Raw genomic sequence first — 23,449 nt, 5'->3', positions numbered from 1 at the left:
GGTTTGATGGGCGTGATGGCTTTCCTCTTTCCCTTTCCTTGGACGTGGCCCTTGCCCTTAGCAACACTTGCTTTGGGGTTGGAGTTATGTCCCCTTTTTCCTTCATTGATTGTTAGAACGGGTAAAACCCTTTTACCCATTCCCGCTTCGGCCGTTCTTAGCATTGCGTGAAGCTCACCAATGCTTTTGTCCCACCCATTCATGTTATAATTCATGACAAAGGTTTCAAACCTTTTGGTCAAAGAGTTGAGGATCAAATCCGTAGCCAACTCATTAGACACGGGACAATTCAACCTACGAAGCTTTTCGATGTAGCTTTTCATCTTTAGGACATAAGATGAGACGCTTTGGGTTTCCTCCATACGACATGCATGAAACGCTCGAACCGTTTCGAAACGTTCCGCTCTAGCTTGTTGAAGGAACATTTCCTTCAGTTGAGTTATCATGTTGTATGCCCCATGATGCTCGAAATCCTTTTGGATTTCGGGAATCATAGTCCCCAACATGAGGCAAGAGGCTTGCACCGAATCTTTGGTGTACTTGACCCAATTGTTATAAGCCTCCTCATCTTCCACGTCAGGCTCGTCGGGAATGGGATCGTCTAAGACATATGATATCTCTTCTTGCTTGAGAACTATTCTCAAGTTGCGATACCAATCCATAAAGTTATTATGGTTTAAACGATCCTTTTCAAGGATGGTTCTTAAGGATAGGTTACGGGTGTTATAGGTAGAGGTGTTTGCATTGTTAGCGGCCATCTACAAAATTTAACAAAGTTTTATTTTAGTATTATGAACAATTTAATTATTAATACCCTTTTATTCCAGATTTTAAAATAATAATTAAATTCTAGAATCCAACGATAAATCAAATTTCGGTTAGGTGACCTTTATCCCGTTATTTGATTTAACAAGGTAGTCAACCTTGACAATTGCAACCCTTTGCAACTTCTAGAGGTATGGGACCATTCGAAATCCTTATTTCGTGTTGGCATGTTTATCCCATCAACACCATTGGATCCCATGCTTAGGTGACCTTTATCACATGGTTTCTAATTCAAGTCGTCCTACTTGTATAAACATGTAAGATTAACATACAAGTGGTTAGGTGACCTTTATCCCACAAATATGTTAATATTACCCTAAGTATATTAGTTTGCTCAAAATGGTTAGGTGACCTTTATCCCATTAAAAGTTTCCTAATACGTTAAGTGTCATACAAAAGGATGGTGTTAGACTTGTTTCTTTGGTAATTATGAAAAAAGGGATTTTAAATTTTTCAAATATTCTAGTTGAAAAACATTATGCCATATCCTAACATGCATTTAGAAATATGGCGATTTTGAAAACCAATTTTCAAGGTTCTAGTTATAATAAAACCAATTTTATTATAGGTGAGTGATCGCTTAGTTTTAATAAACCCATTTAATTAAACTAATTGACGCGATATTACCAAATATATATTAGAACCCGTTTTATGCTTGTTGTCGTTCCTATGTGACGGTTTGGATATCCTAATATCTATCAACCACACATTACATAAGTAAAACAAACAACCAAGCATACACATGCAAAATATAGTCATAACCGAAAACCACTAAATTTGACCATACTTGTTAGCCGAAACAAGTGTAGGTCATAAGTCACACCTAAGGGACAAAACATGACACAAGGATGGAATGTTGACTCCCACTTGACCTTGCATCCAAATGCTTCAAGTATCCTCTCCAAGTTGTTGTGTTCTTATGGGCTTGTTAATGGGCTCCAAACTTCCAAAAGTCTTCTTGGACCCAAGAGTGAAATTTATGGGCCTAATGGGCTTGAATCCCATGATGGGCCGGTGAGGCCCAACAAGCCCAAAATTTCGGTCCAAGGCCCAAATCCACCAATTCTTGCATCTTCAATTTTTACAAAATGTATCCTAATACATATTTTTCTAAAAAAAAGGAAAATGCAACTAATCTATTTATTACATACCAATTTATGAATAAATAAATTACACAAGCCTAAGATTATGAATTATTACAACCATATTGAATAATAAACATAATCAACATACACAACAACAATGGCATCAAGAGCCGGTTACAAGGACTTATGCTCCTTACATGTTCCTAAATTTCGGGTTTTTTCATGGGTGAAAAAGGGGTCCGAAAATTTGGTGGATTTTACCCCTCATGGTTTTGTAAGATCTTGACATGCATGGAAAGATCTTAGGAAACCATTTAACATTTGGATGTTGAAATATCAAAATTGTAAAATTTGGGGGGGGGGTGGCCGTAGCCTCTTGGGGGGGGGGGGGCACCTTTTGTCTTTGTGATATTTTGGGCATTGGTTGCTTAGGTTGCATGCTTAGAACATTTGGTATGTTTGATTGTGTCATAACCGAAACCTAGACCTTGGATGTGTTCAGAACTTACAGAAACTATACTCAAACTGAAAGGTACTGGATGCCGGATAACAGGTTTACTCAACCCAAGACCAGCGGGTCTTGGGTCCCCAGATTATAATCTATCTCTTTAATTATGCAGGAACAGTCAGACAGGGCTGTAAACAATATGTGGGTTGTTGACAGTGGCTGTTCCCGGCACATGACTGGTAACAAGAAATTGTTACGTGACTGGAAATCTGTTCAAGGAGGAAGGGTTAGTTTCGCTGGAGAGAGTGGAGGAAGAATTAGTGGTATTGGAACTGTGACAAATGGAAGAATAAAGTTAGAAAAGGTGAATTTTGTGGAAGAGTTGAAGCATAACTTGTTGAGTGTATCTCAAATTTGTGACAAAGAATACACGGTGTATTTTACTAAAGATGAAGCACTCGTACTTTATCCTGGTTTCAAGATACCAGAGACATGGGTTGTGATGAAAGCTCCAAGAGAAAAGAACACGTATGTAATGGATATGAGGTCAACTGAGATGACAACAGAAGAGTCGTGTCTTCTGTCAAAGGCAACTGATTCTGAGTCAGAGTAGTGGCATCGAAGAATGGGTCATATACATCTTCGCAAGATGAATTACATTGTCAAGAATGGGCTGGTACTTGGGGTTCCCTTGAAGAGTTTTAACTTTGAAGATCAATGCTTGTCGTGCAAGAAAGGAAAGCAACACAAAAAGCCTCATCACTCCAAGAAGGTTAACTCAATTGTCAGCACTCTAGACCTACTTCACATGGATCTTTTTGGTCCTGTGAATGTAAAGAGTCTAGGAGGAACTTCATACTGTTTGGTGATAACCGATGACTACTCACGATACTCCTGGGTATATTTTCTGAAGACAAAAGATGAGACAGTTCAATTGGTTATTAACTTGATTACCAAGGTGGAAAACATTGTTGGGAGGAAGGTGAAGTACATCAGGAGTGATAATGGTACAGAGTTCAAGAACTATCAGATGGAGATGTTTTGCTTGCAGAAAGGGATAGAGCATCAGTACAACGCCCCATATACTCCGCAACAAAATGGAGTAGCTGAGAGGAAGAACAGAACTCTAATCGAAGGCGCCAGGACCATGCTGGCGGATGCTAAACTTCCCGTGGTGTTCTGGGCTGAAGCTGTTGCTACAGCCTGTTATATCCTTAATCGTGTTTTAACTGTCAAAAGATTAAATAAAACATGTTATGAACTTATGCATGGTAGAAAGCCAAATTTGAAGGGTCTTGAACCCTTCGGGTCCCCATGTTCGATATTAAAGACTAACTCTAAATTTGGTGAGAAAGCTGACGAAGGTATCTTAGTTGGCTATGTTGTTGGGACACCCAACAGAAGAGTCTTTAATTTATCGAAAAGCAAGGTTGAGGTGGTCTGTAACACAGACATTACTAGTTACAAATCACCAAGGCCTAGCATGGGACCGGCAGAGGCTTTTGACTATGATAAGTTATTCAAATCTTTTAATGTGCCTTACTTAGATTTTGCAGACATTTATGAGAAAATGGCCTCACAGATGTTGTATGACGAAGAGGAGGACGTTGTGCTACGACCGCAATACAGTGAAAATCAACCGAGCTCGTCTAGTGCGGTTAAAATCCAGCTGTCTCGAATGAAGATGAATTCTACAATCCATTTCACTCTCAGTCTCATCCTGATGAACTCTCTCTAAATCTTGAGAATGATCTGGAAGTCGGTCCGGTACAGTCCACCAAAATTCACAAGAATCATCCTTTGGAGAATGTGATCGGTAATCCTTCCGATGGTGTACTAACTAGAAGAAGTTTGGATGAACACACGTGTGTTTATGCAAGCATTAAAGACACGGGTATTATAAATGAATGCTTGTACACCTGCTTCATCAGTCAGATTGAACCAAAGAATTATCAAATGACACTGAAGGATAGCTCATGGGTTGAAGCTATACAGGAAGAACTGACACAGTTTGAGAAGATGGAAGTATGGCAATTAGTTGAAAAACCACAACAAGTGAATGCTATCGGTACAAAGTGGGTTTTTAAGTGTAAGAGAGATGAGAAGGGGATAATCATACGCAACAAGGCAAGATTGGTAGTGAAAGGGTTTAATCAGTAGGAAGGAATCGATTACAACGAAGTGTTTGCTCCTGTGGCAAGATTGGAGGCAATTCGACTGTTTCTGACATTTGCTGCACACAAAGAGATGAAAGTGTTCCAGTTAGATGTGAAAAGTGCCATTCTTAATGGTAAAGTCGATGAGGTGGTGTATGTTGAACAACCTCCGGGCTTCCCTGACCCAGATTTTCCTAATCATGTGTACAAACTGAGCAAAGAACTATATGGGTTACATCAGGCACCCCGTGCCTTGTACACAACACTATCAGATTATTTGCTGGAAAATGGGTTCGAGAGAGGAAAGATTGATAGCACATTGTTTGTCAAGAGAAAAGGGGGAGACTTTCTACTCGTTCAGGTTTATGTGGACGACATCATCTTCACTGCCTCAAAAGTTACTATGTGTCAGGAATTTGAAGCGGTCATGAAGAAGAGGTTTGAGATGAGCATCATGGGCGAATTAACTTTCTTTTTGGGATTGAAGGTAGATCAGAAGAAAGATGGATTGTTTATTCATCAAACGAAATATGTCCATGATATGCTCAAACGCTTCAAGATGGACGATAGTACCCCATTTGACACTCCAATCTGCGTCAACCACAAACTGGGTGCTGATTCCGACAGTGATGAATATGTGGACCACACTCAATATCGGGCAAGCATAGGTTCTTTAATGTATTTAACTGCATCTCGACCTGACATTATGTTTGCAGTTTGTCTTTGTGCTCGTTTTCAGGCAAACCCGAAGGAATCACACATGAAGGGAGTGAAGAGAATCTTGTGATATCTCAAAGGAAAGCCAAAGTTGGGACTATGGTACACGAAAGGGGGAGAACTGGATTTGATAGCTTATACCGATTCTGACTATGGAGGTTGCATTCAGAAAAAAGGAAGTCAACAACCGGTGGATGTCAGTTTCTCGGAGGAAGATTGGTGTCGTGGCAGTGCAAGAAGCAGACCTCAGTAGCCATTTCCCCATGCGAAGCAGAGTACATGGAAGCATCAAACTGCTGCTCCCAGGTTTTATGGATACAACAACAAATGCGCGATTATGGTCTGAATTTCACTCAAACTCCTATTTGCATTGATAACACTGCTGCTATCTCAGTAACTAACAATCCCGTTAAACACAATAAAACTAAGCATATTGACATTCGTCATCATTTTATACGAGATTGTGCTGAGAAGAAATTAATTGTGCTTGAAAAGGTTGATTCACTGGATAATTTTGCCGATCTTTTTACTAAAGCGTTTGACCGATCCCGTTTTCAAAATCTTGTTGAGCTTAATGGGTTGATCAATCCCGAGTAACCTTGTTTTCTATTTTCTTTTAAAAAAAACATCACTATCGCTTAAAATTATGTCGGTTGCTCAAGTTTGAAGGACGTATCCAAGGATATGTTTGGTCCTTTCTTCTACGTGTAGATTATAAGGATAGCCATTAACCAGATGACTGAAAGTGACCGGGGTGGTTTATGATGGGTTTTTATTCTTTCGCTTAAAAGTAGTCGTTCATACTTAGTTAGAAGGACACATACTTGTATGTGGTCGGTCCAGCTGATCCATTGGATCTTCAAGAAACACCTATAGACTTTGACTTGATCGGGGCGCTAGAATATAATTGTTTTTGGGAGATGATATAATTTTTCAAGTCTATAACTTCGTAAGAAGTTTCAATATGATGTTTAAAAGAAAATTGATCCAACCTTGGAAGGTGATACATAAACTGATTTTGTGTGCTTAACTGGTGAAGTTATTAGGCCTAAAAGATTCTAGAACAGTCATTGTATGTTATGGTAGCTTTCTATGGTGCGTAAAATTAAAAGTGATATAAACTAAATCTTCTCGATTTAATGTGGAGAATCATTCTGAGTTGTGCATGTATTCATATACATCTTTCCGAATGATAGGCGGAAAAGTGATTACCCAGTCATACACGAGCCCGTGAGTGTTCTGATTCCCGCAAAGATAGTGCTAAGTATCTGCAGTGATCCAGATTCGGGACTTGCAGTTGTCTTCAAATTGAGGTTGTATTACTGCCTTTATTAAAAAAAATAATATTATTGTTAAGCCTTCTGAAGCTTATTTTATTACAAATATTTAGAAAGAGACAAGAACGAATACTTTAAAGTATGAGAGAGAACGGGAAGAAGACTCAGAAGATCGACGTGTGCTTATTGATTAATCAGACACTACGGGTCGAAGTCAACTCGGGGTGACTTGGGGAAAGCCAAATACGCTTTGAGAATAGATAGGAGGCATCACAATCTCTCAGGTGATGTCCATCTAAATTTTGAGCTCAATTGAACGTAATCCGTATCACTGAAACAATGAAAACCATACTAAGTCTTTTACCTTCATACAACCTGTTTCTTTATGTCATAATACTGCTGAACATGGATCTATGTGACAGCCACTTAATCAGTATGATTCCTGTTCGGATCTTTTCTAAAACATGCAGGTTCTCGTCAAGACTGAAATTTGATCCCGTTTATTCTATTATTCAAATTTTCGTTATATGCTTGGTATAATGTTTAGACTTTTATTCTTCTGGTTACTTGGTTCTTTGATCATTAAATTTAAATCTTTTTCGAGTTCTTTAACAACCAGCAAGTTGACTTTGGTCAACTTTATGTGTTTTTGTTTATAAGTTATTAAATGGGCGATTTTAACTTAACGTAATGGCGAAGTTAATTGGTGAGCAAAATAGGCGAAGTTGACCATGCGATTGACTGAGCGAAGTTGTTATAGGGCGAAGTTAACCCAACTTCGCCCATGGGGTTTCTCTAAACTATATAAAGTATTTCTTTGGTCATCTTTGTCAAACTATTTTCTATCTCAAACCCTCGGCGAACTTATTCACTTGAATCAACCTCATATTAGTCTGCTACTCGTCTGTGATAAAGGTTTGTAGAATCTATGTGACTCGTAATTCGTATAATATGGTGCTAATTGGTGTCTCGATGATCCGTTTTTGTGGTCTCTTTTGCTACAAACCCCTAACCCTCGGTATTAACAGTGATTTGGTGAAAATATGGCTATCTGGTTCTCAATCGAACTAAAATTTTCATGTTTTCATTCTCAAATCGGTTCTAACCACAAATGGGTTATCGTGATGCGCTGACTACAGAGGCGAAGTTAGGGTTTCAGCGAAGTCGTTCTCAACTTCGCTATAATACTAACTTCGCCTGCTAAGGAAAAATTTGCTTAAGTGTTCTGGTCAGTCACTATCTGTGTTGGTTCTCAAGCGAATTTGAATATTATGCGAACTTCACACTCAAATATAACATAACTTCGCTTTTGGTACACGCGAAGTTATGACCTGTTGGAATACTGATCTGACTTGGCTCGTTTATTTTGCAGATATGGCTGCTGTGGCAGGTGCTGGTGGTGATGAAGGTGGAGATGATAACCGACATTTCTTTCCGGGTTACAACATGTATATCACTTTGGATCCGGATGCTCGTGGTATGGACGACTATCGGGAGATCATTTCATTTCTCGTTCGCTCAAGTATTTTTCACGCCATCATGACTACTCTTCCCATTTCACTACCAAATATTGAAGACTTTTGGAGAACCGTTGAGTATGACTGTAGGGTTGAACCTCCTGTGATGCGAGCTACTGTAAATGAACGAGTGGTATAGTTCTCGGCAGATCAAATAAGGGTTTCTTTACAGTTCGGGGTTGAAACTACAAATGATCTCACAGACTTTCCGGCTACATTCAGAGATGGTGCGTTTCTGCGTGTGGGTTATTCGGATCCGTTGGGAGACTCTCAAAGGAGAAAGGGATTTTTGTTAGATCAGTGGCGGTTCCTTATGCATGTGATGATAGTTTGTATGTCCGGTCGTAAAGCTGGTACAGATGGTATGGGTGCAACTATGCAGTCTGGATGACCGCGTTGACTTACAACAAGCCTTACAGCTTTAGTCAGATGATTTTCTACGAGATTGATCGACTGAGACGTGCAGTGGCTCGGGAAAGATTTCTGATGTACCCGAGATTCTTACAGATGATCCTCAATCATGTTGCCCCCAATTTGCCACAACGTCGTCCTATTCGTTATGTTGACAGTGTGAGTAAGAGAATTTTTGCGCAATGTAAGTCTTCGAGTGCACGTAGTAAGGAGGAGTTACGCCCTAGGCACACAGCATTATTTGGGTACTTAGTGAATCCGGCATATGTTGCTCCTCCAGATGATGAATTTCTTGATCCGGCACCGCAACAGGTAAATGTTCCTCAACCACCACCTGTGGTTCAACCACCACCCGTGGTACAGCAAGCACCGCCTGCTGATCCTGTTGCTGCTCCGGAAGAACAGGTTGACCTTGAAGCTGCCTTTGGAGGGCAAGGGTTCTTTGACATGGAATGGATTGATCCAACTGCTGAAGCTCATGCCTCAATAGCAGAGGCATCCGGTGTTCATGTTTCCATGGTCGCTACATCTGTGGCGGACTCAGAGAGAACTGACTCTGATTCCTCCACTGACGATTTAGTTGAATCACAACAGATACTTGCCCGTCAAGAAAGAATTCATGGCAAGAGGAAGAAAGACTTGGATGATAGTGAATCAGATTTTGAGGAGGATCTATTTCGTATGGTACGTAGATCAAAGAAGCAAAGGGCTGGTGAAGGTTCAGGAGTTGGTAAAACTTCGAGAGTTGTTCGGTTTTCTCCACCATCTTTATCGGGTATGACTATGTTACCTGCTACTTCAACTGTCACACTGCCGTTATCCTCAAGTGTTTCTTTGGTGACCACGTCGTCATCTTTTGGTGTACCTCCAACCTCGTTTCAGTTTACCTCTCCAGAGATTGTCTCTCTACCTCCACCTACAATTACTCCATCAGAGGTGGTGGCTATGTTTGCTGAGTCCACACTGGTGGCGACTGCTGGTTTGCCTGTATCGTTACCATCCTCCACTCCTACTCAGCATCCACCTGTCATTCCCGCAAGCTTGGAAATCCCACTATGGTTTCCTCAAGCTACCTTTCCTCAGGCTACCTCTCCCTTGAATGTTGTTTTTGATTCAAATTTGTTCGATTTGGAGAGGATTGCAGCTCTTGAGAGGGTGGTTACTGAATTGTCACAGGTGAATATAATTCAGTCTGAGACTATTAATCGTTTGGTGGCACAAAATCAGGTTCAGACTGCACTACTTTTGGAGCATGGTAAGATGTTCGATCGGCTTAATGAGTTCTTAGCATCTCAGGGGGAGTATAGTTGCAAGGGTGATGAACTGAGAACAAAGAAGAGGCAAGACAAAGACGATGATCCCAATGCATCGAAAGGTGCAGGTGGTGAGTTGCCAAGAACTGAACAAACTCTTGGGACTTCCACATCTCAGGGGGAGTCTGCTGGTCCGTCAGGCAGTACAGGTGGTGAGAATGTGGTGGTTGTAGATGATGAGGAAGTGTTGGGAAATGATGATGATGAGTCAGCTGATGATATGTTAATGGCTGATAAGATTGGAAAGATTGGGGAACAGATAGAGATTGATAGTGACTTCGAAGAAGGGGAGATTGTTGATGATGGTGTAGAGCATGATATTCCGAATGTTGATAGAACTTGAGTCAGGATGCAAATGTGTCAGATGAGTCTGAGTGGGAAGAACAGCCGAGATGGAAAGAGGGCTGTGCTCAGTGGTTTTTCAAGACAAAGAAGCCCGCGGTGCCAACAATGTTTAAGAAGAGTTACAACATCAAGGGGTACACTGAGTCCAAGAAAGGTATCATTTGCTGGTTGTATGACGAACAGTTGAAGTTGTTTGTGATTAAGCGTTATGATGGGATTCAGTACTTTAAGAAGGCTTTGAGATCGCTCAACACCTTGCCTGAGTGTGAGGTGAAAGATTTGGCAAATTTGAGGTTGATTAATCGAAGTGATGATAATTTTGCAAGATGGGTTGGAAGGATTGTGTGGAAGGAAAGTGTGAAAGAGAAAAAGTTCGAGTTGTTGAAACCCCAGAAAGGAAAATTGGCTGAAGATAAGGAACGGGGAATGCGGGCTGACGACAAGCCTTGGATGGTGATGAAGTATAAGCCGATTCGTTGTTTAAAAGAGGTGCCAATGAAGATGATGCCCAAGGATGTGCTAAAGGATCTCAAGTGGTGGTAGGTTGACTGCAAGACAGCGGAAGCTGTTATGGAAGATGAGGATGAACAGGAGATTCTGAGAGTGTATGATCCCATGCACTTGGTTAACTTGTCTCAAGCTGATTTGCAGGTACTAAATGATAAGAAGATATTCTACATTCCTGCGTGGAAGGATGAAGCAAAGAAGTACCAGAAGGTGGTCTCTGTCTGTGTGAGATAGGGCGTCCATGCTTGAAGACGAGGGGTACGAGATTTTTGGGATTACAATACACGAGAAAGAAGATAGAGATATGAAGCTACTGCCAATGGGGAGTCTGTTGGTGCATAATGACAGTAGTTCAGTATCTTGTGTTTGTCCGTGTCTGTAATCGTTTAGTATGTTTATTTCATGTTAAATACTGTTTATGGTTATGTTTGCTAGCTTTAGGCGAACTTGGGGAAGCGAAGTTATGACAACTTCGCATAGTATGTTAGGCGAAGTTGTCGAGGTTTATAAATACCTCAACTTCGGCTTTAGTGTTTAAGTTTTTCTGAACGAGTTGTTTTGGTGATCTTTAGTATCACGTGTTGGCACTTGCAATATATCAAGTTTTACAGTATAATCTTGTGTGTTTACATATATATTCAACGTATTAAACATCTCGACACTCGTATCGTATACGTGGGGATTCCGCACCCTCGTACTACGAGATACTCCTGTGTAGATCCGGCTGGGAACCTACAGGAGTTCTAGGAGTAGAGAATTTTGAAGAATTCCTTTAGCATTGCAAAACTCTTCCATTACTCCATTTTTGAACTCAGTCCCATTGTCACTTCTCATGACATTCACCCTTGCATCTAATTGATTCTCAATCCTAGTCAAACAACTTTTAATCTCCTCAGCAGCCTCATCTTTTGTACTTAGGAAATAAACCCAGGTATATCTTGAAAAATCATCAATTATCACAAGACAATATCTCTTCCTGCCTATACTTGGAACACTCACCAGACCAAAAAGATCCATGTGAAGCATCTCAAGCACTTGATCAATTGTGTTAATGAGTTTTGTCTTGTGTGAAGACTTGTGCTGCTTGCCCTTTTGACATGAGATGCAATTGTCATCCAGCTTGAACTCCCTTGTAGGTAAACCAATCACATGCTCACCCTTCACAAGTTTGTTCATGTTCTTTAAGTTGACATGACAAAGCTTTCTATGCCACAATTTGGATTCATTTTCAACGGCTTTAGAAACAAAACAGGTACCTCCTCAAGAAACAACTTCTTTCATATTCAGTTCATATAGATTGCCATTCATTGGAGCCATCATCATAATCATATCATGAGGAATTACAAATTCAGGTTTGAGGATGAAACAGTGTGAATCATCAAATCCAACCTTATAACCCTTATCACACATTTGAGATATGCTTAAGAGGTTATATTGTAATCCTTCTACATAGAACACATTGCCAAATGACACTTTGCCATTGGTTAGAATTCCTTTTCCAACAATTTTCCACCATTCTCATCACTTCCAAAAGCTATTGGACCCTCAAATTTCTCTTCATAATGAACAAATGATCTTTTGTCACAAGTCATATGCCTGGAACACCCACTATCCATGTACCATACTTCATTCATATGAGTGGACTGTTCCTGTACAAATCAAAGAGATTGATTAGTTGGGTGATGAAATGCAAGCTGAATCAACTTGCAAGTCATCAGTTTCAATAACAATAGTTGCATTGGATGTGAGAGGAATAGGCTTAGGATCTTCATAAACTACTTCACACACATTAAATTCATCTGTTTCATAGCCACTATCAGTTGGGCTTGGAGTTTTCACATAAGGAATTATGCTTTTGCATTCTTGCACCACATAATTCTTTTCACTAGAAAAATCTCTCACATCAAATTTCTTTGACTCTTGAACTTCACCCCTTGGTTTCCAAAGAAATCCATGAGGTTCAAACCCATTTTTCATTAGAAACTTTTTATCACCGTTCAATTCTTTTGGTTTCTTTCTTGAGAAAACATCCTTTTTCCCTTTCTTTCCATTGTTTGGTGATTTTTGAGAATCATCAGATTTAACTGATCTTGAGTCTTGATTGGGAACAATTATCAATGGCTGTGTGTTTCTTTTGATTTGATCAATCACATTCTTATTTGGTTTATCTTCATCCTTCCCATCTTTCTTCACACTGTTAACAACCTTTTGCTCAACCTTGTTCACTGTCTCCTTTTCACACACCTTTCCTATTCCCAGATATTCATCATACTTCTGTTTGTAGAATCCAAAGTCTTGATCAAATTTTGTTTCATTGGGAACATGAAATGGTTTGAAAGTGAACCTCTCATGACAAGAATCAGTATGGTGACCATATACATCACACTTTTTACACCACACATTTCCTTTGAAATTTTCATAAGCATTTCCCTTTTTGAGTCTCTCACTTGGTCTAGGTGGTTCAATCCCAAGTGTTTTATGAGTTTTGAGCCCATTAAAGTTTATGGAGAAAGGAACAAATTCTTCAATCTTAACGTCTTGCCTATCCACTTTACTTTTAACAAATTTAATCTTTTCCAATCTCATTGGCTCATCATCCAGACTTTCTTTGTGCCTAGACTGCCTTCTCTCATATTCTTCCATGGTTTCAACTTCACCAATGTCAAATAGCTATTGACTAGAGAAAACAGGGTATACTGGAATGAATTGATTACTTTCAATTTTTTCTCTGGGCTTCTTTTGTCGTTGATCTTGATCTTTCTCATAATTTCTTTGCTTGGTGGCTTTTACATAATTATAAGACACCTTTGTTCTTTTGGAACCTTCACATATGTCAAATGACACATGTTCCCTTCTCATTCTATCATGATTTTTGATCATCTTCGGAGTCATTTTGGGTAGATCAGGGAGTTTGTCAATTGAGTCAGGATTCTTCTGCCTTCTGTTTCTTTCTGCAGCTTCGATATCTTCAACTGATATTTGAGTAGTAGAGTCACTTAAATCATCCACATTCAGACATTCTTCATCAAAATCATCGTCTGATACTTGAATTCCTATTGACTTTTCATCTTTTAAGTCTTCTTTTGCAACAAACTCTCCATGTTCATCAACAGTAACCTTGTCATAATGCCCAATGAAGTCTTCTTTGTCTTTGAATACATCTCTGAACTGATTGAGATAAGCCTCCCTTTTCTTCTTATCAACTTTAAGAGAATAGTTGTTGTTAAAAGGTGGAGGAACAACTTTATATTTGTCTTCTTCTTTAATCTTGTTCAAAATACCACTTATGTTTCTAGTAAATACTAGATTATTCAGAAACTCATTTTCAACTTGTAGTGTGGTATTTTTCACCTTTTCTTCAACTACCATTTTATTTAGTCCTTCAATTTCAGTCACATACCTTGACTGAGTTCTATAACTGTTCATACAATCTTCTTCAAGGATTTTGATCTTTTCTTCATAAGTTACGTCACTCTTGATACACATTTATCATGCTCTGTTTTCTAAAGCATTCACTCTCCAACTTTCCTATTTTCACATTCAATGCATCAATTGTTTCAAGCAGTTCAAGTGTGGAGTTTGGATGTACATGAGAAGAAGAAGATCCAACTTCATTTTCAACTTTTACCATGAATGCAACATTGGCCTTGGATATGTCTTCAGCATGATCACTCCAATCAAAACCACCTTCTTGTTGAGCAGCAAGTACTACATTTCCTTGGTTTCTAGGCTAGTTTTGGTTGTTTCTGTTGGTGTTGTTGGGAGCATTTGGAGGGTTTTGCTTGTTGTTTCTCTGGTAATTTTGGTTCTAAGGTACAACTTGCTGATTGTTCATTTGTGGTTGCTGGTAGTTGTTAAAGTTGGGGTTGTTGTTATTGAAATTGTTGCTTCTTGGCTGGTTTTGCTGGTACTGGTTTGATTTCTTGGTTGTTGGTTCTGATACTGATTCCCTTGGAAGTTTCTTGGCTGATTGCATTCTCTAGCAAAGTGTCCTGGTTGTTGACAGTTATTACATATTGCTTTATACTTGTCAAACCCAATTCTTTAATTTGGACCTGATGCTAGAGACCTCCCAGTTCTATTGAACAATCTTCTTCTTCTAAGAGCCAACATTGCAGCCTGCCACTTCAAGTCCATGTCATCAAGACCATCAGCATCAAACTGTTCTAAATTGTCTTGAATGACACTTGTGTGAATCATGTTTTTGGCTACAAATGCATTGTAGGAATCTGTGAACATAGAAAACAATACTTGAGTTTCACTTCCTTGACCACCATTTCCACCAGTATAAGGTAAATGTCCACTTGCCATGGAGGCTGATTCATTATCTTCTATGAGTTGGACATTGAACCTCGATTGGATTCCTTGGTTACTTGAACTACCACCAACAATTGCTTTTGGTGTATCACCACCATGTTCAGTAGGTTCTTCAATGATAGGTATTTGTTGTTGGTTTTTGGTGGTTAAGTTTCCCATATGAGCAATGAGTGCATTTGACATTTGGAAACATGGTTTTTCCTCCTTTATTATCTCATTCTCTATCATTTCAATTTCAGCAGCTTGGAGAAAACATATCACATCATCAAGCTTGAGTTCTTCATAATTCGGTTTCTGAATGATGAACTTGCTTGATGTGTACCATTCTTTTGGCAATGATGACAACAACTTTGTGCTTAAATTGGAGTCAATCATCACATAGTCTGTAGTTCTGAGTTCATTCACCATGGCCAGATACCTTTCAAGTATCGACCTCAACCTTTCACCTTCTTTGTATTTGAATCTTTCAAGTTGTTGCCTGAGCCTTCCCTTTTTTGATTTTCTTCAACTCTGAGTTGCCTTCAAACATTTCAAGAATTGCCTCATACATGGCCTTGGCAGTGGTATGATGTGCAACCTTTATCAGAATTTCCCAAGACAGGCCCAATTTTATCATTGCAAGAGCTCTATCATCCACTTTTCTCATTCTTTCTCCAACAGCTTGGTTTGCATTTTCTCATGTTTCAAATACATATGGCCCATTCTTGATGGAATTCACATGTCTACATCATTGTAGCAAACTGCAGCTTCAAAGAGAACTTTCCACTTTACATAGTTTTCCTGTCCATATAGCCTTGGAATTATGTTAGTGGAGACCTCTTGCTCATCGTAACCAGACATTTTGTAAAATATTTTAAAGCGAACACAAGAACTTAAAAGAAATTTAGACTTAAAAACTTAATTTAAACTTTTCAAAAAACAAATTATCAGATCTGAGGTATAATGCTCAGATCTGATGAATCTGGACCGAATAAAGCAAGATTAAGAGTAAAAATAAGCAAGATCTAAGAAAAAAGAAACTTTTAAACTGTAAAACAAAGTAGATCTGAGCAAAGAAGAGAAGAGCTACTGACGTCACTCTCCAATGGAATAGTGCTCAGCTGACCTCACCCTTCGTGCTAAAATCAAACATATTCAGTCAATAATTAGCAACTATTCTTCACCAAAGTAGTCAAACAACGCTCTGATATGACTTGTCGGTCCCGTTTGATCTCTCAGTCTAACTATGTCATAACCCACACAAACTGTGTTGACAAGAAGGTTAACGATGATGCTAGATTGGAGAAAAATAATAGTGTATTAAAGGCGGAATCAATGACACGCTAATTGTTGCTTAACACAATAAATACACACAGTCACACTTATACTCAAAAGTTTTCCTCGAAAGGTGATTTATGTTAATGAGAATGTAAGTAATGTTAAGCCCAAATTCGTTCCTACGGCCTATTTGAAAAAATGTGAATACAAATATTGTTCAAGCTGCATATTTAAGACGAAAGTCTAAATGTCCTGTGACTTATTCACAAGCAGCTAAGCAACATTTGGATTCATTAAATGTTAAAACTTCAAGAGAAACATTAGAGGTGCCCAAGACTGAGGCCTGGGCTGCCTTTTTGAACGGATCATTTTCTTTTCATGTGTAGAGTTCATCCAAGACCGTTTCTTGTGAAAACTGGATAATGGATAGTGGATGCTCTTGTCACATTACAGGCAATATTGATCTTTTAACAAGTTTCAAAAATATACAAGGAGAATATGTTGCGTTTGTTGGTAATTCGGGAGGTACGATCACAAAAGAGGGTGATGTGTCAAATGGGTGCATCACGTTTGAAAAAGTCAACAACTGTGATAAAGTTGATCACAATCTGTTGAGTGTGTCACAAATATGTGATAAGAAATATACTATTGTCTTTACAGATAAAGAGTGTCTAATTCTGAAACCGGGATACGTTATTCCCGAGGACATGGTAGTCATGAGATCTCCTCGATCGAATGATATTTATGTGTTGAACATGTCTTCTAAAGTATCAACTTCTGTGGAAACCATGGTTTTGAAACCCGGCCGGTCCGTCCGGGACCCGGCCTAATACCGGTCCGGGTCGGGGTGTAAGACCCGTTTTCTATTGGGCCGGCCGGTCTGCTCGGGCGTCGGTTGAACCGGACCCGGTGGTCAGACCGGTAGATTTGTATTTCTTTTAAATGATAATAACCATAATAACCTAAACCCTATCTCATCCATCCAAGATAAACCGTATCTTCCATCCAGCCGCACCTCCCATTGACTCCTCCATCCAGCCGCACCTCCATCCACTCCTCCATCCAGCCGCACCTCCTCACCACCGTTGCTCCACCACCTGCGACCTCACCACCGCCGCTCCATTACTAATTGGTAAGTAATCTTTTTACCTATTTGATTGTTAATTTACTAATTTTCCAATTCGGTTGTTGTTAATTTCTAAAAGATTGTTAATTCCATGTTGTTAATTTACTAATTTTCCAATACGGTGTGTTAGTGTAAATTTGTAACATATTGGTAAGTCTAGGTTATCTAAATTTGGTTGTTAGTGTAATTCTTTATAGGTAACAGATTGTTAACAAATTGTTAATTTATTTTGTGCAATTCTTTATAGGTAACCGATTGTTAATTTGTAAATTTGTAACAGATTGTAACGGTATGTTAGTGTAAATTTGTAACAAATTGTTAATTTATTTTGTGCAATTCTTTATAGGTTATTGTGAAAATGGAATCGAATTCTATACCATCTGAAGAAACTCCACAATCTCAGGCTAGTGTTTAATCAAGCAATCGTATGAAAATAGACATCACTTGGAAATATGTTACTGAAGTTGACGATGGATTGGGTACTAACAAGCTTATAGTGTGTGTGTTTTGTGGTAAAGGATTTCGTGGAGGAGGTATTAATAGACTGAAGCAAAACTTGGCTGGAGTAAAGAGACAAGTTACTTCATGTTCAAAGGTTCCCGCTGATGTCCGGTGTATTATGAAAAATGCTTACGATGAAAGTTTGCAAGCTCCAAAAGGAATTAGTGTGGAAATAGATGAAGGGCAAACAACTACCCCACAACAAGCTCGGGTGAAAAGGAAAGTGTCTTCTACATCAAATAGTCAGCCATTGGAAAATAACTACAATGCTTGTCAGCCTTCAATCAAATCAATATGGAATAGTAAAGGGAGAGTACATGATACAGATTTAGCCATTACTATGTGGTTTTATCATGCTTGTCCAATGAATGCATCTAATTCTCCTTTCTTCCCGATTGCAATGAGCAAAGTAGCTTCAATGGGGCATGGTTATACGGGTACCTCATATCATGCATTGTGTGTGACTTTATTGAAAGATGCTAAAGCAAGCGTGGCACTCATAATTGAAGGCCAAAGAAGGATGTGGTCAGAAACTGGTCGCACTATTACGAGTGATGGATGGCGCGATAGTAGACAAAGACCTATTATAAATTTCTTGGTATATTGTCCAAGAGGGATTTCATTTGTTAGAACCGTTGATGCGTCAGATATTGAGACTGTGACACCCAGTACTTTCACATTAACACCGTTAACACAAACTTCGTTATCTTACACGTCGTGCATAATATTTACACGAGTCATTAATGAGTCACAAACATGAGTCTGTTAGTAAGTGTTGGTGATTAATGTCGAATGAAATATGAATAAATGATTTTGATATAATTGTTATGTGCTAGATGATTTTATGTGTTACACGATTTAGTACATTATGCTCGCTTAACTTGCTATTATTTATGATATAGTACCTGAGCATATGTTTATAATATTATCTGTGTCAAATTGCTTGCTAAATGATTATGTGCTTAGTTTATAGCGTGTTTCATAAAATTGCGTTCGATTGCACGTGATTTGTACGTTTTCGGATTTTATAAAATAGTTATAGCAAATATATCAATGAGAATTTATTTTCACTAAATTGGGTTAGCATTTTAGTCATAATGGTTTGTTATAATTCGGTTTGGTGTTAAAAGGCTCGTTTTAAGCCGGAACTCATTCAAAAAGGGTCATTGTTGTAAATATGATTAATATTTTATTAAAATAACATATTACCCAATCCTAATTCCCAAACCCTGAATTGTAACCAGCCTCTCAGCTCCCATATGGCTGATCATCACACAATCATCATCCATTCAATCTTAATCTTGCAATTAGAGGTGTCTTTGAGTGATTCACATGATTCCTAATGTTAATTGGTAAGTTTTATATATCAATTTTAATGTTTTGATGAGTTATTGTGAAACCCTAGATGTTCAATCTCTGTAACTTTGATGATTATAATGTTAATTGATGATTTAGAACCCTAGGGATGACATAAACATATTAGGGTTTGAGTTTTGATGACAACAGTTTGCTGACAGATTCGTTCTCGTTTATTGATTGGTTTGTAACTTGATGTTAAACGATTCTTATCGATCGATTCTTGATTCTAGGATATAGTATTCGAAGTCTAGTTTCTAGAAAGTTAAAGTTTATAATTTTTGGACAAGTATTGAATTGTTTTTATGATTTTACAAAAATGTATGTCAAAGCTGATACGGGGAGTCAGATTCTGGTCTGTCTTCCCAACATAATAACTCTTTCTTGGAAAGTTAAAATAGGTTGGTTCTAGTTCTGGAACTTATAATTATGAGTCTATAAGACAACCCAATTGGACTTGTACAATTTGGATAAATGAGTTGAGAAAACCATGAAACAAATTTTTGTTGTGCAAGTTGTTGAACTGTCGGTACCTATTTGCAATGATTTAATTATTGTGCATTTTTTATGCATGAGAAAATTTAATAAAAATTGTTTTAGAAACCTAATTCCTATATGCTACTGTGGTAAATCTTTTATAATTTATCCTTAAGTTTTACTTAGTTAATAAAATCAGTTTGTACATGCCATAATCTGTCTCGTGAACTGAATGATCATATGTTGAGTTGTATGATAAATATTTGGTTTATTTTCCGTGATATGATGTGTGGATACATGTTAAGACTTTTGGTAAATTTGAAATTACTTATTATCACCAAAGAGTCATCGGGTCAAGTTTTTGTGAGTCCATACTTGGGTTTTAGAGTCATGTGTTATTGAACACATGATCATAACTTAAACATTGTTACTAGGTAACGGTTAGCGAGTCAAGTGCATCCTTTTAGTTTTGAGAAAAGTATGTTACACGCGATACCAGGAGAGTTCATGCTTTTTCCCTATTTGTTTTCTGGACAGAATACACAAAACATTTGCCTATACATGTTTTCTGGATTGAAAACACAGACGTACTTACATACTGGTTTTTTGGAAGAAAACGCAATAACTTATTTTGGATTTATGTAATTTCTTATATATCACAAGTGTATACTAGATGCCCTCATATCACTTAAAGTCCTTACATAACTTGAACCGTTAGGATGGGATCGCGGGGAAATTTAAGTAGTACTATTGGATTTGACAAACCCTACCTTCTAAAACTCAACTGGAGGTCGTACGGGTGTAAATTGTCCTAACATACATGCGCCAGAGTTTTGTGATATACCTGGTAAGAAGGCATACAGACAGTCAGCTTCGGTTCAAACGTCTAGTAGCTTGTAAATGGGTTAGCCACCCTGGTATATTTGAAAAGTGCTAAATCTACTTACACATATACTTCTTATGCTACGTATACTATATATACTATTTATACTACTTTTTACTACAACTTTTGAACTCACCAACCTCGTGTTGACCCTTGAGTATTTATACTTGACCAGATTGCTAGATGTGCTATGGAGCGGGTTGCATTGCATATGTCAGGAGTCACAGTTGTCGCATGAACTTTTATTTCACATTGTTTACATTTGATGGGTTGTGCATGTTTGAGCACGTGGTTTATTATTTTAAACCATTTACTTTACGCTTCCGCAAAACTTAAAATTGTATGGTTTAGTTTTTGTTTTCTCATGTTTGAATGAGACCTAAATACTATTTTGAATAGTTGAATTGGATGTTTGGTATAGCAAATGAGCTAGATCCTGGTATGTCACACGCCTCGTGGTTAAAATCCGTTATTTGAAATTTGAGGGTGTGACAGAGACCAATGCTGAAAATTTGTGCAATTTGTTTGGGAAGATTGTTGAATTGGTTGATTATAGGAATATCGTCCACTTGGTCACTGATAATGCTGCTAATTACAAGGCTACAGGAAGATTGTTGTGTGAGAAATATCCTTTTCTCACTTGGTCACCGTGTGCAGCCCATTGTATCAACTTGATTTTAAAGGATATATCAGAGATACCTTCTATGGCTGAATCGGTACAGCTTGCGTCTAGGATTACTGTTTTTATATATAACCATAAGTGGCCTTTGAATTGGTTGAGGAAGAGACCAGATTGGACATAAATCATTCGTCCCGGTGCCACTCGGTTCGGTACTACATTCATTGCATTAAAAAGCTTGCACGACCATAAAGAAGATTTGCAAGCTATGGTTACTTCTAATGATTTCAAGAAAGTATTGAAATTACCAAAAGCTAAGGAGGTGAAGCAAACTCTCTTAACTTAACATTTTTGGAATAATCATTTAATATCGGTGAAGGTGATGGCACCCATCTTGAAGTTTTTACGCATTTGTGACTCTGATGAACAACCTTCGTTAGGTTACGTGTTTGAAGGTATGACCCGTGCAAAGAAAGGGATTGAAGAGTTGTTTCACAGGAAAAAAAACATTGTGAAGTGTATACTAAAATACTTGATTCTCGTTGGGATAGGATGTTGCATAGGAGTCTTCATGCTGCTTCTTATTGGTTAAATCCAATATTTCAATATGATTTCGAAAATGCTACTGAAAAGAATTATGCATTTACAAGTGTGCTTGATATGATTGAGCAAAAGACGCATTTAGATCGTGAAGCTTACGTCACAGTTACACGAATTCCGTGATCGACAGGGTCAATTTGGTCGACCCTCAGCTTTGCCCTGCGTGAAGAAAAATCCATCTGGTAAGTTTTTTTTACTTAGCAATAATTTTAATATCATCAATTTTAATATTGTGCTAATTTTTAATATTAGATGAGTGGTAGAGATTGTATGGTGGAGATGTCCCGGAGTTACGAGAATTTTTGATAAGAATTGTAAGTCAAACTGCATATTCATCGGGATGTGAGCGCAACTGGAGTGTTTTTGAAAGAATCCACACCAAAAGGAGGAACCGTTTAGAGAATCAAAGGCTTCATGATCTTGTATATATTCATTACAACTTGAGTCTACAAGATAGGTATGATATAAACCAAAAATTTGTTATATATATGTATATTGCATACATTAAGTTTTTACTTAACATATCAATTCATTAGGGTTAATGTGAAAAAAAAGGATCTACGACCCGGTTGATTACGAAAGCATTGATAAAACCGAATTTTGGATAATTGATGAAGAGGCGGAAGGTGAACTTGATTATGATGAGTTGGAAAGTATGCTAGAAGAAGAGCCACCAGGTAACAATAGAGTGGCTACTTCAAAAACACATGATGAATGTTAGTTGTTTTACTATTTTTAACTTTTAAAAGAAACAAATCTTTAATGATGTACACATAACCAATTTTGGTTTGTTTTGTCAATTTTTTAAATTGTAGACGAAGCTTTCAATGATGAAGTGATTGAATTGGATGATATTGCGGAAGATATTGTGGAAGAGGACAATGACAATGGCGATTTTTATGCGCTCTAAACACATTGGATGCAGCTTTCGGTTATGTTTTGTTTTAGACTTGGATGTTGGTTTAAGACTTTTAAGATATTTATGTTTTAAGATTAAAATTGTGATGTATGTTTTGGATTGTTGGATTGTAATGTATGTTTTGAAAGACTTATTTATGTTTTAAGACTTATGTTTTATATATTAGTAATTATATATATATATATTATTTATGACGTCATCCAGGTCAACACCGGTCCACCCTCCCGGGTCGGTCCGACCTTTGACCCGGTGAGGCGTCCAGGTCGACGCCCGGGCCGGGTCTGAAAACATTGGTGGAAACGTGTTTTGTTTCTAAGGCAACTGAAGAGGACACGATTCTCTGATATAGAAGAATGGGTCATATTCATGTTCGAAAGATGAATTATTTAATGGCAAATGACTTGGTCGAAGGTTTTTCCTTAAAACACTTTAAGTTATCCGACCACTGTGTTGCTTGTAAAAAGGGCAAACAGATAAGAAGTCACACCCATCTAAGTTAATCAATACCATTGACACTTCATTAGAGCGACTTCATATGGATTTGTTCGTTCCTGTGAATCGTGCGAGTATCGCTGATGATTGGTACTGTTTAGTTGTCACTGATGACTATTCAAGATATTCATGGGTTTTATTTATGAGTAAGATCAGACACCCATTCTGGTTCAAAATTTAATCACTAAGATCGAATCACTATACAAATTGAAAGTGAGATGTATTCGAAGTGATAATGGTACGGAGTTTAAAAACAATGTGTTGGATTTCTTTTGTGTTCAAAAGGGAATTCATTGAGAAT

General features: G+C 38.1%; 1 pseudogene across 1 annotated transcript; it reads left to right on the top strand.

Annotated features, from left to right (window-relative positions):
* Positions 1–17,879: 17,879 nt before the first annotated feature.
* On the top strand, positions 17,880–22,950 carry LOC143537854 (uncharacterized; annotated as a pseudogene). The gene is made up of 5 exons (XR_013136153.1): positions 17,880–18,460; positions 21,016–21,919; positions 21,990–22,200; positions 22,284–22,453; positions 22,553–22,950. The product of XR_013136153.1 is annotated as an uncharacterized LOC143537854 (transcript).
* Positions 22,951–23,449: the final 499 nt, after the last annotated feature.

The sequence above is a fragment of the Bidens hawaiensis genome, unplaced genomic scaffold (assembly GCF_021521415.1).
Source record: "Bidens hawaiensis isolate Kalapana, Puna unplaced genomic scaffold, B.hawaiensis_p1.1 tig00011411_1, whole genome shotgun sequence".
Classification (NCBI taxonomy): domain Eukaryota; kingdom Viridiplantae; phylum Streptophyta; class Magnoliopsida; order Asterales; family Asteraceae; genus Bidens; species Bidens hawaiensis.
Note: the sequence above shows the minus strand (reverse complement) of the source record. Positions and strands in the feature narration are given on the sequence as shown.